The sequence below is a fragment of the Athene cunicularia genome, assembly GCF_003259725.1.
Source record: "Athene cunicularia isolate RWA chromosome 7 unlocalized genomic scaffold, athCun1 chr7_part1, whole genome shotgun sequence".
NCBI lineage: Eukaryota > Metazoa > Chordata > Aves > Strigiformes > Strigidae > Athene > Athene cunicularia.
In genome coordinates this window covers 10,557,009-10,575,646 of record NW_020799107.1, presented here as the reverse complement: position 1 = coordinate 10,575,646, position 18,638 = coordinate 10,557,009, and positions in this window count along the sequence as shown.

The window sequence follows — 18,638 nt, the reverse complement described above, 5'->3', positions numbered from 1 at the left end:
ACGGCACAGCAGTGGGTGGATGCACTGCTCAGGCATGCCCCTGCCCTCTGCATGGCAAAGCTGGGGCTTCAGCAGGGCCAGGCTTGTAAGAAAGTGCTGATTTTGGCCCCCCAACTCCATCCTTTGGCAGGTGTCCATCAAGAGCAGCAGTTCAGCGTAACTAAATTGAAGCAACCCTGCGAGTGTGCAGTTTATGTATTTCTAGATCACTAAGCCTTCTCCTAGCGACAGCATTTAGAAGGCACAATGACGTTTCATTCCACACCACCCCCCTCTTGGTGTTTGGCTCTTGAAAATTAAAAGATAAGCTTTGTAAATCTCATGGAGAAGAGGGAACTGTCACTTTAGCTTTAGAAGAAAAGCCAGCAAAGAAACAAAATTCTTCTACTGGCAGAGGAGAAAAAATCCATTATTAAAGGCTTAGAGACAAAGGCTCTCAACACAATTAAAGGCAAACCTAAGCCTTTGAAAGCAGAGGGCATGACATTGGAATACACACAAGAGGTAGAGATGAAAGCCTCCATTGTAGCACTGTTGAAAAAGTAAAAAAAAAAAAAAAAAAGTTTCAATGGATGCATTTGCCTAAACCAAACTAGATGAGAAGCTTTCTAGAGAAGGGCTGGAGTCTTCTCATGTGTTTGCACAATGCCAAGAGCTGCTGATCTCAGTCTTAATTAGGATCCTGGGGCATTACTGGAATAACTTAGGGAGAGAGGGTCACAACATTCATTAATTGGAAAGAAAACAAGACTCCAATATTTTCTGTGGGAAATTTTCCACCTGGGAAATCTAATCTTTCTTTGCAGCCTGTTGAGCTGAAGCAAAAAATGTTTTGATTTGGTGTTGTCAAGGCATTTGTTTCATGGGAGAGCTTGCTGAGGATGTGGTGCTGCACCCTGAGTGTGCAGGTGGCTTTTATCTGCAGATGTGGCCACTCCCAGAAAGTACTGATCAGAGTAGTCCTGGCTCTTGCAGCCTCTAAATGAGGAGCACCAGATCCACGAAAAAAAACATGTCCACGATGTCAGAAACACACCACTGTTGGAGTGCTTTCCTCCTAGCAGGCAGTAAAAATGGCCCCTTTCTCTCAAACCTTATACCTCCAAACAGCAGTGCCATGAGCCAAACACTCATTGTGAGATTCTCCCAACCAGTGTACAAATGTCAGAGACCCCTTGCTGCCATTCATGAAAGTCTGTGCTGGTAAGGGACCACCCCCATTCCATAAAATCATGGTTCTGCCATTCACCTTCTCCTGCAACTGCCCAAAGCCAGGTCTGTCTTGACCCTAGATGACTGCACCATGCTAGGGAGGTGATGACTTCTGCTATCTTAGATCTGTCTCATCGCTGAGAGGCTCAGATGTCTTTATAGGGAAGCAGCTCCCTCTTTGTGGATCAGCATGGACTATAACAGCTCATATGTCTCTGGAGGGAGATGCTCCTATGCAAATAGTGGCCATTTTCTCCTGCCTGCTGTGTCAACACGGGCAGCCTACATTTTTATTAATGCTGGTTTTAATCTAGGGCTCTGCAGGAAGGGCAAAAGGTACTTTATACCAAAACTCAGCATCGTTATTATGAGGTTAGAGATGAAGAGTTCATGGTAAAGATGGTGCTCTAGGTCACTCAGCTGCCAACAGGAGCTGAGTATGCAGAACATTTCATGGTTTGCTTTCCTTGCTCACACAGGGGCTGTGCTGGCATCTTTACCCCTCATGGGAAGGAAGGTCTATCATTACAGCTAGCTGGCAGTTTAATCCTGTTTTAATTCTCCTCTCCAGGGACGCTCCTGGGATAGGTGATCCTGTTTTAGGATGCCTTGGGTTGCTTCTAAACAGGACAAAAAGACAAGAGAAGGCAGGAGCTGTACCAGGCATGCTTACCTCCTGCCCATATCCAGACACCCCTTGTGACAGTGGTGAGACCCTGGGGAGCTGCAAGGAGGTCTTCCAGAGGGTGCCACCTTTCTAGGTCCAGTCTGGGGGGCCAGTCCTTCCACTCAGTCTGCCATCTGCCCTGAAAACCCCTGAGGGTTTACCCATTAATATCAACCCATAGGATAATCTCAGATGAAACCAGTTATCTGTTTGCAAGAAAAAGGCAACTCATTCCTCTTAGGACACTGAGTAGCTTCCCACCAATACTGACTGCATTTGTCATATATAAACCAGGTGACAAAGACCTGAAGGATTACCTTGATACTTGCCACTCTAGCCTGGATTTCTTGCTCATCTTTGTCTATGGCAAACTGGAGCCCTCTTTTTTTAAGAACACTTGTCCATCATGAACAGCTGAACAATTAAGCCAAGCATCCTCCACTATCCAGCAGATAAGAGACAGGCTAATTCACTGTCCTGCACTCCGAAAATAAAAGCAAGGTCTGTGGACAGTTTTAGCTTTTTTTTTTTTTTTTTTTTTTTTTGTTTTGTCACCAAGGAGACCAAATTCCTATACTCACTGTTTTAGACATTTGCCAGAACATAAATCCACACTTCTGTGCCAATGGCTATCACAGCATAATTACATAAGGTATGTGTTGTGTTTATGAGCTATAGCTTTCCTCACTGTATGTGTGATCTGCTGGGTTGTTATGTCCCCAAAGGGGAAAACAATGTCCTTCAGGTCTGGTCTAAGCCAAAGTGCCTCCTACCATTGTGGCTAGGAGTCTTCCTGAATCTGGTTTCCTGCTGCATGTTCCTCATAACCCCATAGAAAGTTCTGCATAAAACACACCAGCACATTATAGAAAGGAAGATAAATTCTGGTGTGCTTCTGCAACAGCAGCTGAGGCACAAATTCAGAAAATACTGCTGTAACCAGGCCACTTGGGTTCCTGTCCTCAACGAGCAGCGATGGCTCTCTGTATGCACTAATCCTGCTCTCCCCCTGATTTTTTCCCCTGCTTCCTCTCAAAACCACTCCTAAGACTGAGATCAGTCTTCAAAGCACTAAACAGCAGCACCATTTGATGGTGTTAATGGGAATTCTGTGCTTGGGATGCCTTTCAGAGCAAGCACTCACTGAGTTTATGCCAAGTCCCCCAGGACACAGACTGTCTCATGTTGTTTGTGTGATGCCTGTCACGCTGGTCATCTCCATAGCAATCCACAGGAGCAAATACCTGACTGGAAAATGTGCGACAGAGCTCCTGCTTATCTCAGCAGGACGATATGGACCAGGCAAGGCAACATCCACTGTGGGCTGTTCAGCTAGGCTGGGGCAATGCAGTAGATAACTGGGTCAGTGGTCATGGGTCAAAGATGCCATCAGGGCTTTCACAGCTGTGAAATCTCAACACAAGGCAAACCCGTGTCAGGTCACTTATATAAATGGTTACCTAATGATGTGTCTTCCCATATCTACATCACAGGGAACTGATACGCAGAAGAGTCAGCTCTGCTAACACATTGTGGAAGATGTGTCAGGAGAAATTTGTAATCCTGAATGCTGAAGGCCTCAGAGGTGAAGGTGTTGCCTCTCCGAGCCCCCACAAACTGACCCAAAGGAGCATCCATGAGAAAGCCAGGCAGTGAGCTGTTGTGCTGTTCAGCAGATAGACAACCCCCAGCTACCCTTCTCAGTGCCTCTAGGTTTGACCTGCTAACCTTTCAAAATACAGTCTAAACACATCTGGTCTTCAGGACTGATTTTTCACATCAGCCCCCATACTGTCCTTTTCTAGAATCAGCAACAAAACTGTTTCTCGAATCAACAGCTGTTTTATATGATCTTATTTTCAAGCCAGCTCCTTAAGAGATACTCCCCTTCCTTTTTCCCCCAGTTTTAGCTGTGTTACTGATCCATCTGGTCCCTCTGTGCTTGGAGAAATGCCAGTACCTCCTAGGAGAAAAAAAAAAAAAAAAAGGCAAAAGAAGCCCCTCTCTTCAGTGCGGGACTGCTGGGATAACATGAGCAAGCAGTGGCAGCATATGCATTCATTCCCAGTTCCAATTTGGGACCATCCCAGGAGGCTTTGAGGAGTTCTGAGGCTGAGTTCCTACTGCCAAGTCAAAGTGGTCTCTGTGACGGTTCAGTGTGGATGAGCCAACTGCATGTTGCACCTGAGCATCTCCATTTTCCCCGTGGGCCAGACTGAGGTATGGGGGGTTGTTATCTATGGCAGAGATAGAAGCTAAGTAGGTGACAGTGTATGGAAAAACCTTTCTGCCGGGATTTTAACTTGTTTGCTGACTTGAGGCATTCCTTTCCTTCTGCTCTGCTCCCCCAAAAAAGAAATATAGAAACTTCCAAAGATGCTGATGAAAGTAGGGGAAAGTCCTGCAGTATTTCTCTGTAATCCACCTGGTGTTTCTGTTCCTAAATCATGCAGTATGTGAGAAGAGCTCTCCCTTCCAGCTCAGTATGTGCTGCTGCTCACTCTTGCACTCTAGATACAACTGTTTCTCGCCTGTTGAACAGAGGAGACGTGCTGCACTAGCTCTGTTTTCCTGCTCCATCCTGTTTCTGAGCCCTGACAAATGCAGCAGCATTGCTTTTTTTGAGGAGTAGGGACAGGGGACACATAGCTTGGTGTTTCTGGATAAACATTTTCTGGTCCCGAGGGGTTTCTCAAATAACTACTCAGAGCCTTGCTAAGGGGAATCAACAAGAGTTACAAGCCTAAATTTCAGAGCTGTCAGACCAGACAAGCATCCTGGAAAACATCAGGAAGCCTTGTCCAGGATGAAGTAAAGGCTCTTGGGCACTTCACATTGTTGCTGGTACATATGAGGAAAAGTTCCTTTGTTTTAAGGACAATAGCTTGCTTGCCTCCAGGGATCCTAGCGTGGGCTCCTTTCTTGTCTGTGTTACAGCTCAGGAACAAAAAGTCAAAGAATTGAGGAAAACAACTACAAACAACCCCAGGAAATGGTGGGTTTGTGCTCCCCTGAGCTTGGGCTTTGGTAGGGCAATGAGGGAGGTGTGAGGTTCTGGCAAAGGGGCTTTTCCCTTCTGATATCAGCCACGTCTTCCCCTACCCCAGGAAAGGTCCAGCCTGCCAGGCAGGAAGCCCATGGTAGAGACCTATAGCTCCCTGTACTGCCTTGGTACCCTACGGCAGGGATGGGTTTGCTTTTTCACAGGCTATAGGTTGATGAGAGCCATACGGGTCAGGGCTGCACAATATGCAGAGCTCAGGACCATCCCAGGGAGCTGCAACCCTGAAAGCAGGAACGAACAAGCTCGGCTGACCTCTCCTCTGCACACTGCTTCGGCCACTGCTCCCACAAGTGGGCTGTCTTCATCCAGATCCTGTCCTTAGCTGCCTAATCAGAGGACCACAGCCATGCCTGCAAGGGCAGTGTCTCTGCAGTGGCTGCACACTTTCTGAGCTTGGGGAAGGCAGGTGATGCCCAGGCAGGTGAGGAGGCAGCTGGTTTATGCCCATTCCACACCGTCTTCCCAGGGGTCACCTCCTGCAGCAGGAAAATTATTTTCTCGCTGAGACTAGCTCAGCCCAGAAAGGTCTCAGATCCATTCAAAAGCAGAAGGGAGCCTAGGTATTTCCTAAGACCAGCATCACTGGAAAAGGATTATCTTGCACTTAGAAACACATAGTGATGCAAGTTACTCTTTCCTTTAAAACCAGTATCCCCCCGCCCCCAACCCTGCCCTACTATGCATGCGCACACATTTCTAGGTCCAGTTTAAAGGGATTCTGTATGAAGTGCACAAATCATGGTCATCATCAGGGCCTCAGATCTCCTGTGCTTCCCCACCCCAGCAGCGGGGCTCAGTTCAGGGATTCACAGAACTCCAGGTCTTTAATCCATGCACAAATTAGCCTTTAAAAACGTCATCTGGATTTGCTCTTCCAGGCTCTAGACAGACATGGAGCCTGAAGAAGGCAGTTCAAAAATCTTTCACCTGTTAGGAAAGATTAATAGCCCAGAAAAAGCCTTTTCTTGGACATATCCAGTTCAGTTTTGTAGAATGAGGGGAAGAAATCCTGACACAGAGTCAACAGTGAAGGAGTCATTGCTTGTGAGGGATCTGGCAGGCTCTGGATTGAGCTCTGCACTGCAAACTGCCCCCGGATCCCTGCCCTTTGCTCACCTCCGGCGTGTGTACGTGAGCAAGAGGGTGCAAGATGCCTCTCTGCTCTGTCCAACCCCAGCTTCCTCTTGAACAGGATTTACCTGAATTTTTAGGAGCTAGACAATGAAACTGCTGAACTTTTTCTGAAAAACAATTCATCGAGGTTTTTGGCCTGCTGCCTGAACTAAGCTGTAAAGTAAATGCAGCCGGGCTGCAGGGAAGATTTTAGTGCAGGGACATGAGAGAGGGATTTCAGATCTGAAGTTAGTCTTGTTACAAGGGGCAGATGAAAGGAAACTCACTAGTTAGAAAAATAAAACTCATGATCCAGCAAAACAGTGGAGATAATCTATCCTTTTTTAAAGTATCTCTGGAAACAGGAATGGAGGAGCTTAGATGGAGTATAGATAGGTGAACCATGACAGAGTGAGATGAATGGTTATATTTACAAAATCTAGTTGTGTGATGAGAAGATCCATGGCTCCACATGCTAAATTCATGCTCCAATCTTGATGGCCAGACCCACAGCGTGCTGAAGGGAACGAGGAGACTCGTATGCACTTCCACAAGGTCTTGGATCAGAGATTAAGTTAACAGCCCTCTGCACTACTGATAATTGCTCTTGGGAGTCAATGAAAAATCACTTAGATGCTTTAGCAATGCTGCCTTTCTCCAAGAGAGAGGAAAAGCATCTGCCTAGTTTGGGACTTCCACGTCCTTCACTGTCACTAGTCCAGTTTAGCCGTATTCAAGGCACAAGTAACACCTGGTCAACTACACTGCCATAACCTGGAGCTCTGCTTCACTCCACAGGTGTGCTCCCTCCCACCCAGCGTATATGTTACATCCATCAGGTCAGAGTTATTTTCCAAGTGCCAACACTTTTGCCCCTACTTCATATGCACAGTGTTGTACTAAAGCCCAACCATCATGGCTAACTGATAGCAGAGTCACAGAGGCTGTTACAGTCCATCTGCTTCCCTAATAACCACTCCAAACAATCATTTCTGAGGACTTTTGACTTCAGCTATTGTATTCAATATCCATATTCCTTCATCATCTCAATAGCTGCATTACCTGCTCTTTTTTTTGGCATTTTGTCTCAGACATCTCTGCTGATGCAGAGGTTTTGGAGAGGTTGGTGTGTCTCCAGCAGACTCATCCTTTTCCTGGGTACCCTGATCTGAGTGCATGGCAGAGGGCTGTTGGGCTTGGATACACACAAGACACTTTAGAGCTGTTGTTTTAGCAAGACAACAGACTTAACATCGCCCCAGGTGTATCAGGGTGCTGGTGGGCTCTCAAGAGCAGATCACATTGCCTGTGTGCAGACAGCACCAGGGTGAGATGCTGGAAGCAACTTGGCTGCTTCCCCTTTTAAGTCTCAGAAGCTACCTAAAAAACTCTTCACTCCTGTCAGACTCTCTCTCCTCCCTCTGCCCTTCTCAGCTGGTATCTGGTATGTCTCACCCTTCTTTATCAAGGCCCCTCATTTATCCAGCACCAGCCACTTTGATCTGTACTTTGTGGTCTCTCTGGAAGGTATTTATATACCCAGGCGCTCCCTCCTTTTCCTACCTTGGTGGAGGAATTTCTCCTTCTCTTTCTCCACCATCTCCACGGGTCAAACCTTGACTCTCACCCACAGTGATACTTCTGCTCAGGTGCACAGGGAGGCCATGGGGCAGAGCTGAGAGCATCTCTTGCACACACGTGACCGTGCTGGGGGGGTTCACAGGTGGATGATATGTCAGCACCACCCACCACAAGCAGCAGCAATGAGCCCTGTCCAGGCTCCTGTTGGCTCTGCAGCTCCCCTGGACTGCAAATAGTATTTAAAAAAAAAAAAAAAAAGACAGCGAGTGCAGTGTACAGGCATATTCCTACATCCATCCCTTGCTAGGAGGGTTGCATCTGCCTTGCATTCATGGCAGGTCCCTACAGACAGGCTTAGGTTTCAGTCCAGTCTTTGACACTATCAACCCTCAGATTGCTAGATCACAGGTATCATGTATCTTATTCCAAATTCCAGTTGTTGACACCTCACCCCAAAGCATGCACATACAATGCACTTATCCAAAAGTAAATTTAGCCTTCGTATGATCCATACACAGCATCCACATGGCCCACCTGCAGAAATGCAGCCCTAAATCTTGCATATTAGGACCTGGAAGCAGCAATACCAACCAGGGCCAACCTTGCTGCCTGCCATCTGCTGCTCAGCTGTACAAGACAGAGCTCTCCTTCCCTCTGAACCACCTCTGAACATTGCTTCTGCTCCACAGAAAGCATGACTCATTGATGGATTAACCTGGATCCATCACACAGAAAGGCAATACAGCAGAAAAACAAAAAGTCAATGCAGTTATGCAGGGATAGACCCCGGCCCATGGAGCAGGGAAGTAATCCTTCGTCTCTACAGGACCCTGGTAATTGCATCTGGATTGCATTGAGCTTGTGGCAAGCCATTCCCAGAAAGGCTGACAAACCAGAGCAAGCTCAAAGCTGATTAACAACACACAACTGGGGTCTGGAGGGATTGATTTATGTGGAGAGATTCACAGAGTTCAATATAGCTTGCTCAGCCAAGTTATGATTAAAGGAGATAACAGTCTGGAAGTACCTGCAGGCTAAAAATCTGATGACCCATGATTGTGGGGCTGCCCAGAAGTTGACCTGAAAGCCTGGGGATAATGAAATATGCCATTTATCAGGGGAAGTCTGCACCAGGCTCATCCCTGCTGAGGACTGAACATGCACGCAGCAGCAGCAACACTCATGGGAGAGAGCATGACCCAAGGGACAAAGCAATACTGCCAAGACCCCTTGTATGGCCCCAGAAGGGCTGTGTAGCTGTGTGAAGCCATCGGAGGGGGGAGGAGGAGGGATTGCCTTTCCTGGCAGAGAGCAAGGAGCATCGGCTGTCACACAGCTCTGGGACAGACCACAAGTCTGGGTCTCTTCTGGCTTCTCCTCCTCATCTGGTGTCCCCCAAAGCAGCTGGCCAGCTGCAGGTCAGTGCTGCCTACTCCAAGCCATTAGCATCAGCAAGGCTTGAGAGAGCCCAACAGCTAACGCTGCGCAGGGCTCCCTCTCCCCAGCAACTGATTCAATTTGCAGAGTGAATCAGCAACGTATTGATTTAACTATCTGCGGACAAATGACCTCTCTCTGGGCCGCACTTTTCAGTGAAGGGCTTCAGTCGTCTGCATTAATGTTTTAATAGATTTACTGCGTAGTCACTTCACCTCAGCAGAGAGAGGGAGATGAGGGCAGGGGTGGGGAGAGGCAGGTGAGGTCTTGGAGTGGAGCACAGGCTAGCAGGTTTGGGTGTTCTACAAACAGACAATGAAATGAAGGTTTTTCAATAAGAGGCACCACTTCCTACTGGCCTTCAATTCACATTTGCTTAGCACCACCTCAAGAGCTACCCACTTGGATGGACTTCTCCAGCCTGCAGCTAAGGGGAGGGTGCGAGACCAAGATGCAATGGTAGGAGACACCAAGCTGGACTGTTTGGGGAGCATAGCCACCAGCATTTTATGGGTTGAGTGGGGAACACACCCCACCCAGACATATCACCTGCTCTTGTTCAGTGGCAAAATAGCCCCTGGCAGAGGGGTTCTGCATGGCTGCAGAACATATTTTCAAAAAAAAGTGTTACCCATTTTTTCCTGTACACATACAAGCAGCACACAAACCATAAGCCAGGAGCTAAGCTGTTATCAGTCATCGCAGCCTTGGAGGAATCCACACTGATTTACACCAGCTGAGAGCAGGCATCTCCAAACTGGAGATATTTCATCACCACGTGGCTACTGTGACAGTTAAAAATGCAATCTTGTACCACAAGGGATCATCTGTATCCCAAATCGAAACATCTTGTGTTATACTCTGCATCAGAAACCAATTGCTTTTCGCTATGAGCTTTCAGACCCTGTGATAGAGCTCCCCCTTTCCTCCCGCCTATCCATAACCAGGACAGTACAAGAAGGGAAATGGCTGTGTTCTACAAGGAGTAACCATCAATAGGATACCATGCAGATGTGATATTTCAACCCAAACTCCCAGTTCAGCCCTGCCTCTGTTTCTCTACATAATCCCACATACACCATTATACAGAATTACTCCTCCAAGGAGTTCACTTTCAACATTAAAAAAAAAAAAAATTGTTTTTTTCAGACTGTTCCTTCTTGATCTTTCACAGGCCTCCTCTCTCCATGGGGTCAAGCAACCTTCATCTCCTCTGCACAATGGAAGGGATCCCAAGCTACTTTTCTTTTCCCCCAAAACGTGAATCTACCATCAAACTCAGATGCAGCTGAGACCTTCCAATGTAATAAATTTAACTTTTCAACACACTTATGGGGACTAGCTGCTGCCACATCCCCTGCAGGGCTGGCCATCAAGCAAATGAGCTTTGATGGAAAAATGAGGCTGGAGCTCCATGGCTATAGAGGCTCAAGTAGTCTTGAGAGAGGATGAGCTTGCCCCCAGTCCTTTCCTTACATTGAACTAAATGTGTTTCCTTGCATCCAGGACAAAACTATGTCATCCAGCCCCATTACAAAGAATACTACTTGGAAGGTCCCAGCCCAGTGGCCACTGAGATACTGGCAGCATCTCAACCTGTGTGAGGCATTCCAGCTCTCCACCCAAAGCCAGTCTGTGTGTGAAGCATCACCACTACTCACTGTGCAGCTCAAGAACAAGGCAACTGGCAGGGAGGAGCCCCACCTCTAGCTCACTCCCCAAAGCAAACCTCAAAGTTTGTAGGAGAGCTTTGGTAACAAAGCAAAAAAGCCCCACCCCAAAACCTGAAGCAATAGCCACATACAACACCTATTGCTTCTTTGAGTGACAGGCAGGTTTGAGCATTTTCACCCATTATTTCAGCCTCTTTCAAGCCTGGTGATGAAGAATCTATCCCACCCCACCAAGTGTAGGTAAAACACACTTTCACCACAAAATCATCTGTCCTGGATGCACAACACCAGGAAGGCTGCATTTCCTCACAGATTTCCAGGAAATGAGTCAATCAGCATAGGAGAAACCCTGAATTGAAAAAGGGAATGGGACATTAAAAAGATTCTTTTAAAGTCAACCAACAGAGCTGCTTTCCATGCAGAAGCTACTGAATTTGCCCTTAGGCTTTAGTGAATGAGTCATTTTCTTCTTCTCTCTTAGTATAAATGTGATTCTTTAGTGACTTTACCTTTTAATGTAGTTTCCCTTTCTGTGCATAGCTAGAAGGCAAAGTGGCAGGTCCTGCTAAAAGACAGGTTTTTAATAAAGGGAAAGTGTTGGTTCCTTAGTCAGGAGCTTATTATGGCATTTTTCTCCTGTGCCAGGGGCTGGCAGCAGAGGGACACTGAGGGGGGTCTTCTCTGCTATTCTGGTTGGTTCAGCCAAGAATGGTAAGGAAGCACAAGTTAGTCCTTGCCCGCAACTTCACATTTTAAAGAAAGCAGGAATACACTTTTTATGCAAAGAACTCAAAGTGAGCTAGAGACCCTATAGAAGAAATCAGCCAGGAAAGGGAGCTGAGCCACAGCAGCAGCACAAGACCAAAGTCAGTTAGGAGACCCATGTCAGATCCAGGCCCCAAGTCCTACTCAAGGACTCAAAAACCACCTGCATTCTCTCTCCAGGACTGGCAGCTCTTAAAACTTCCCTGCTGAGGCTGGAGCAGCTTTCATCTAAGGCTTTTCAGAGGGTTGGCTCACATACAGAACAGCAGGAAGAAAATGCCCCTGCCATTTGTCAGAGGCAATTGTTTAACACCCCAGAAAGTGTCATCAACTTCTTCTTGCTGATGTTGGCCTTGTAACTCAAGGTTCAGCTAAAAGATGTCCTGTCTAGATGTCCAACATGCTTGCTTCCAACCCTGTAATCTAGGAGGCTCTTTCCAACCAAGCTCAAGGGCTTGAGTGGACCACACACAGCATTGCTGCTCCCCAGGTGTGGGGACACCACACTTGGAGGTCACCAGTGAGCACAGACAGCAAAAGTGTAATAAGCACCAGAGAAACATATCCCACACCAGCCTCCAGTGACTGCCAGAAAGTTACCCTCAATGCAGAGCTGTGAAGCCCTAGGGTTTTGGATTTTTTTTTCCCCTCCTTTTTGGCTGGCTGTACTCTTTAAAAAAGTTGAATATTATATTCTTGCCAGGGAAATCACTTTTATTCCTGAGAACAAATCTCTCCAAGACAGATGGATGCAGAGCTCAGTTATGTGTCAGCGGAGTCCTGTGACGGGGAGGCCAGTCTCACACTTGTGAAAGGGAAGCACAGCACAAGCTATCTGCAGGATGCCACCTCTGCGCACAACCCGTGCTGCTGAAGCTGGGGCACAGCTGTGGACTGTGACAAAAGGTGGGGACCTGTAACTAAAGAGGACTCTAGAAAGTCAGAGAGAACTGGTCCATGAGATTTTCTGTCAGCAAGCATCACTGAAGAGCCCTCTTAGGTCTCCCATGCTGCTGCATGTGTACATCTCCAGTAGGAAGGTGGGAGAGATGGTTTTGAAATAAAACAATAAAAATTATCCTCTCTGTTTGGAGCCTGCACTGTGCGATCTGCTGCCTTTGCATTCAAGCTGCTGTCTGAAGCTTTGTCTTGCTGGCTCTCACCGTGGCTCTGCAGGAATGTGACATGGTGGGACAGAAATGAACCGTGCCCTCCCTCACTCACGCATGAGGAGCACAGGTCTCACCCCTTCCCTGGAAGCTTTTTTAGGGAAGCTGTTAAATCAGACTTCACGCTGGCTCCTGCCCTCTCCACCATCACAAATAGTTTTCTAGTGAGGGTCAAGTACCAGGGAGAGTTGCTACAGCCTCGGAGTAGCTCTGCCTGTTGCTGGAGGTGTTAACAGAGGTGCAGACTCCAGCTCTGGGTATTTTATAGCATGCTCTCTTCCTTCCATGGCCAAGAGAGATGTTCTTTTGCACTTTGGCTTCAAGCAGGCTTAATGACACAAGAAGCTGATCTGCAAAATATGTGTATAATCCTGGACGTTTTTTTCCAGCTGACTTTTAATGAGATGTGGTCTCCCTCCCTGCCAAGCTCTCCTTTAGGTTAACTTTGTTCCCTGCCTGACAGATTGAAACCCCTCACAAAACATATCTTAGAAGCTGCTGCTTTGTGGCAGCAAAGGAAAGGCATCCTAGAAAAACACGTTTTCCCCTCCACATCCATGGCAGCTGCACACAGAGCACCACCACAGCAGAGAGAGCCATCCCTGTGCAGCAAGGAGAAAGCAGAACCCTTCGCTGTAGGAACTGCTGGGCATCTAATTGCATGCACAAGCTAATTTATCCCATGTGCACACAAGTGGAGACCCAGCGCAGCCCGCGCTTTGATGCACCCGCCCAAGGAAGCAAAGCAGATGTGCCCTGCACGTTCTGCAACCAGCATCGGGAAGTTATCAGCACCATGAGGCCCACAGGCAGGGAGGCGAGTTGCCTTTGGCTGAGGATGAAGGCACCTTTTTGCCTGGGACAACAACAGCTGGACCCAGCTCACGTTCCCTGCAACTGCCCTGGTCTATCAGTCATCTCCTCTCCAGACTCAGCAGAGTCTGACCTGTATTTTGGCAGTGACAGCTGTTCTTCTTCCTCGGTCACCAAAAGGAGACTCCCATATTGGCTCCCCAGCAGCCAGGAGATGTAAATTTGGGTTTCAGTGCCCCCACACTGCACTCCCAAATCTCCACCTGGGACATTCAGTGCCTTCTCAGGAGGACCTTCTGTTGCCTGCTCAAGGCATCACACAGCATTGTCTACAGAGAGCAGAACGTACATTCTGGCAATCGACACAACGTCACAGCCACGGCTTCTTTACACCCTTTTGGAGGATGAAAGAAGTGCTTTCACAGCGTGGCTCTCGGCTAAGGCAAACACTGCTCCTCCCCATCAACTATCAGATGGGAGAGAACTATATTAAGTTTTGCAAGAAGGAATATTCCTCTCTCCCCACTATTAATACATCATTTCAATATCTGTGTGAGGAGACAGAAATCAATGAAAACTTAATTTCCCAAACTTTCTGTTTTGCTCAAAACCACATTTTCTGCAAGGAGAAGATTCAGTTAACTCTAGCACAAGCTCTCAAGTGCACATGATTTCCCTGCTAATGTTAACCTCCCTTGATTTCATACAGATGAGACTGTACACATGGATGATCAGAAGTGGACAGACTCGGCTGCAGGTGCATGAGAAGAAGTTAAGAAAACAGTTTGCCTTCTCGGATTTAACCCCAGGCTACACTGGCTTGTTTTCTATAGGGCAGCTGCCATGAATTTTCACATACAGCACCAAAGATTTATGGCTCTGAAGGCATAACAGTGAGACATTTTCAACTCTGAAGACAGTGGAAAACACCCATCATTTTATAGTGCAGAAGGCATCAAGCACAGTAGCCTACAAGTGCAACCAACATCTCCTGAATTTACATATGCAGCAGTCTGGGGGACAGTGGAGGAGCTGAATAGTGAGAGAACTGAAGATTACTGGAGAATGACATGGGGAAGATCTTGCTGCCTCCTATTTGATTAGTGCCATGCACACACTGGGACTGGGTAGTGAGGAAGATGATCCCACTTGGGTGAAAGTGAGGTTTGTCTCCACACAGCTCAGTTGTTTAGGCCAAAGACTTGAGCAAGGCTGGCAAGTCACGCAAACAAACATACTCAAGGGCTTGCAGAGAAAGTTGGTTTCAGCAGAGTTTCTCCATGGCCCATTTTCCCCACCCCTGCCTTTTTTTCTGAACGAGAGCTGTAGTCTTCAACACTCAGGCAGCAAAGAAATCAGGGAAGAGCTCTTGCAGAGCTGCATGAGAAGAGGGATGTCTTCTTCCATCATATGTAGAAGGTCAGATGCTCCCAGATCTGACCTGGCATGAATGGTAAATGCAGGATGATATGCTTGGGTGAGGAAGAGAGATTACAGCTCTAACTGCACAGCAATGTTTTTGGCAGGACTACTCTCATCACATAGGAATAGTAGCTGCCTAACAACTCTGGGAATAAAGGGCTGGGAGGAAAGTAGAAAAAAGATATGGAGCTGTATATGACTTTAAGTGCTGCCTGGCTCTCTTTGAAGCACAAAATTCAAGACTGACTTTCTCTCATAAGCATGGTGGACATCTCTAAAAGTATTATTTGGCCTGGATTTTGCAAGAAGCTTTAGTTACAGCACAAGTTTCATAACAGTTTTCAGTGGGGTGGAGAAAGTGCCCTGGTAGCCAAGTAATTACAATGCCCATCTTGCTTCCTAAAGACCAAGGAAATTGCTATGGGCGATAAATAGAAAAGGGTGGTCTGGCAGTCTGGTCCCCAGCACAAAGTCCATAATTTCTAACTGGCAAGGAGATGCTAATGTGTCTGTCTTTTTTTTAGCACCAAAAACCATGGATACATTTGAAGTGGTTTTACTTAAAAAGCCCGCAGCAAACATAGCCCACATTTCTCCAATACAATTTTTTTTGGCTTTGATGTGTCCCTGAGAAGCTGCCTGCAAGCTACTGTTCCAGCCTGTAAGAATAGTGGCTCACTTGCTATCTCAAGAATCACAGAATCATCTCGGTTGGAAAAGACCTTGAAGCTCCTCCAGTCCAACCATTAACCTCACACTGACCATTCTCAACTCCACCACATCCCTCAGTGCTGGGTCAACCCAACCCTTAAGCACCTAAAAAAAGAAAAATAAATATCTAGGTCTGAGCTCTCCTTGGACCACCTAAAATTCACACCTACTGTAACTAACTGTACATGTGAAAGAGCATCTATACTACACCTGTACATGCTTTAGCACAAGAGAGCTGCCCAGAAAGCTTTACAGCTCCAGAGTTTGGTTACCTACAGGTTCCCAGATGCTGCTGAACACGAATCACCTATATGTAGCTCAGCACAGAAGTAGCTCTCAAGGCATCCCTATTTTACAGAGGATGTGAAGGGTCAAGTGGAGTTTCTCAAGCTTTGTCCACTCCTCCAGTTCCTAGCAGCACACCCTATCCATAACATGAGACTGATTCCTCAGGGAGAAGTAGGAAGAACCAGAGTCAGGATTTCCCCAGCCACAAAGTGCTCTTTTTCCCTCCACAGTGTCCCTGTGTTCCCAAGCAGGAAGACATGGAGGCTGAGAAGCCCACATCTGGTCTTCCAGAACGACCCTGGTCAAGCTGTGACCCAAGACAAACAAACCTGCAGCAGGTCCTCTGACCTGCCACATTTCTAGGCAGCCCTTTCGGGTTCCAGTAATACCTCCAGGATGCAAATGAGTCTTCTTCTTTCCTCAAGTAGGAGCCACGTGTCTCTTCTTCACACAGCAACTCCCCAGTGCTGATGGGGATGGCCTGGGACAATGTGCTTGGTGCTGGGGAAGGATCATACACCACTGCTGGCAGGTATCCACGCATCTGAAAGAAAGAGAGCAGCCACGCAATTACTAAACAGGCTGCACTTTATGGCACAGGAGAAATGAAAGGGATTAATTAAGTCATTGGCAGCTCAAAGAAAGCACTGCCAGATGCTAAGTCAAAATACAGGACCACGGGACTTTAACTTTCATTATAAAGCACCCCTCACCTTTCAGCAGGATGGCAGGGCTAGTTAAGTGCTTTGCTAGCTTTTAGTTTCTCCCACTTGAAGATGTGGTGGCCACTCAGACTGGTCAGAAAGCAAATCCTCTTGAGGAGATGTGCTTAAGCAGTTTTACTCTTCCCCCACAATGACACTTTTTCAAAGCATCTGTTTCAGCTGGAAGCAGATCTGAAGGTTGCCTTTGGTGTCCATCAGCCCCTCCATGGTGTCATCACTGTGCTGGATGAGTTTTCTCCTCTTTCTGGTGAGAAGCAAATGCTTTGGAGCATCCTCCTCAGCTGTTCTCAGTAGTTTAGTTCTGGCACCACCCCCAATTCTTGCAAGTGCTGACAGAAAGCTTCCAGCCAGCCCATACCTCCAGCCACAAAGTATTTTACCTGCAGAACTTTTTCCATTGCTGATCCTGCTGAAGTCCATGACATCTTTCTCTTTTTCTGTTAGATAAGGCTGACAACTACTTTCTTACTTTACTCGATGTGCATTCCCCCTCCTCTATTCCTGACCTTTTCCCCTCTGTTGGCCCAATTCCGTCATCCCTCATTCATGCCAGAGCTCATGAATTCGAGATGTAACAGCGAGCAGCGCTTCTTCTCAGCTCAATACTTGATGTAAAAATTTAAGTGATCTGCTGTAACAGCAGGCCATTTTATATTTCATCTTACTTGAGAAGCTTACACCAGTAAACACCTAGGAGTAAACTAGCTAATCCTACTGAAGCACTCACTGATAAGAGATCAAAGCCCACAAGGAAAAGGCCAAAACATGCTCTGGTCTAGGCTTATTTCAGATGTTTTGAAAGCAGGTCCATGCAGAAAGGCTGGTCTACCTTAAAGCCTCCCAAAAGGCAGCCTGCATTGCGAGTCTGCCTGATTTTAAAAATCAGCTTAGCTGAATTGGTTTTAAGCCAGCCAAAGAGTCTCGCAAAAGTAAACACGTGAAATAGATGACCCTGTTACTCTGCATCTGAGGGTTTTGTTGTCTCAGAGTGCCTTGAGTGACTTGGAAGTCACAAAATCCTGGAGTTAGTTCAGGGTTTGCTCCAACTTCCTAGAAATACTTGCCAGTGCTCGGGTAGCAGTCTGCTTACCAGGGTCACTCCCAATCGGAACAGGCTTGATTAAACCATGCATCATCCCAGTGAGGACACAAGTCCCCCCAATCAGGTCTTGTCATTAATCTCAAGTAGTATCACGGATTTGTGGCACAGCAAAAAGACCTGTCTGGGGGAAGGGGGAAGCACGGCTCCATCTCATTAGCAAGAGCCGCATTTAAGCACAGCAGTGAGACTGCTGTTAGCATTTAAGGCTTGTGAGCACTGCTGTGAAACTTTCCCGTCCCCTCAGCTGACTCCCTGGACCTGCAGGAGGGAAGGCCTCCTCTGGAGCCAAGCTGGCAAGATGCTCTCTGACGCGTTAAGCATTTAACAGCCTCTGTTTATTTATTGCACTTAAATGCGATCTGGGAGGGAGAACCTGGCCCATTTGCTGTTATTGTGCTTGCTCTTTGCTAGTCTCCTGAATGCAGCATGGGCAAAAACGTGCCTTCATTAAAATTAAGAGACACAAACACAAAGCTCCTTTTGTCTGAGCCCGCTGGAGCAGAAACGCAATAGAGGTCCCCCGTGTTTCACTGGGCAGCAGCACTGGGCCAAGCAGCAGCAAGACCCTGCAGAGGTCCTTGCTGTTGATGGTTGCTTTCATAGCAGGAGTGAAGAAGGATTTATTCTTGGCCAAGGGATACCCAGGAGGCAGAGTCAGCCTGTTATACTCCCACGGGGAGTCAGTCAGCAGCGATATATGAGTGAGTGGGGTGCACTGAAGTGAAGGACAAGAGGAGATGCTGTAGAGCAGGGCGGTGGCACCTCAGGGACCTCATGATGGTGCAGTGTGCTCCAGATGTGGGTCTAGCAGACCCAAGGCTGGCACAGGGTGATACAGGGTATTATACTGGGAGCATGTGCAGAGAGTAATGCAGGGGCCCTTCACAGGGCCCGAT